This window comes from Arachis ipaensis, chromosome B10 (genome assembly GCF_000816755.2).
Source record: "Arachis ipaensis cultivar K30076 chromosome B10, Araip1.1, whole genome shotgun sequence".
NCBI lineage: Eukaryota > Viridiplantae > Streptophyta > Magnoliopsida > Fabales > Fabaceae > Arachis > Arachis ipaensis.
Window position 1 is genome coordinate 52,163,918 of NC_029794.2, and position 832 is coordinate 52,164,749.

Consider the following 832-nt stretch of genomic DNA (forward strand, 5'->3'; position numbering starts at 1 on the left):
AATCGAATTTTTATTCAATTTTTTGTATGTATTATCTAAATAATTATCTACATATTCGTACAAATTTTTGGATAAAATACATATAAAAATCGCTTGTCACTTATAATAAAAAAATTATTTTTGTCACGTTTTATAATAATTTAAGAATATTTTTGTCGTTATCATCCCGTGAATTTTGTTAGTTTATCCTTTCTCTCTTGTGAATGACCGAAATTTTTTAAAACAATAAAAAAGAGGTATGAAAATTGAATTTTGTTTCGTTTTTTTCATCAACCTTAAAAGTAATATCCAACTATTTTTCGCAAATCAAATGCACAGACTGTTTCTTAAATATAAAAGTCATTTTTAATATGAAATATTGATGGAGATGAAGTGCCAGCAGAAGTGTTGGATATGCAGCCAGAAGTACTGATTTTATTAAATGCTTTCATTTATATTCCATCAGTGATTTGTTAAACCACAAGCAAATTTCTTACTCTCAGACAATGTCCTACCAGTTTTTATGTAGGATAACAACAGAACATACACGACTCTGGCCTATGGACACTACTTCTTTAATACTATCTGGTAATAATTTATAAAAACAATGGGTATCTTTATTTGAATATAACTATTATAATTAATTCTAGAAAGAATATCAATGCTCATTGCTCAATTACGAATTTACGAATGATTCTGAAAACATTGTCAATAGTCAACCGCACAATAAAGCTTAGTAATAAAGAAATATATTTTCAACATCAAAGTTGACCTCTACGCCCATGGGATGATCAATAATTATCAGGTATGGCTTAATATATTGAAGCATTTTCCTTCAGGCCCTTCGTTTATA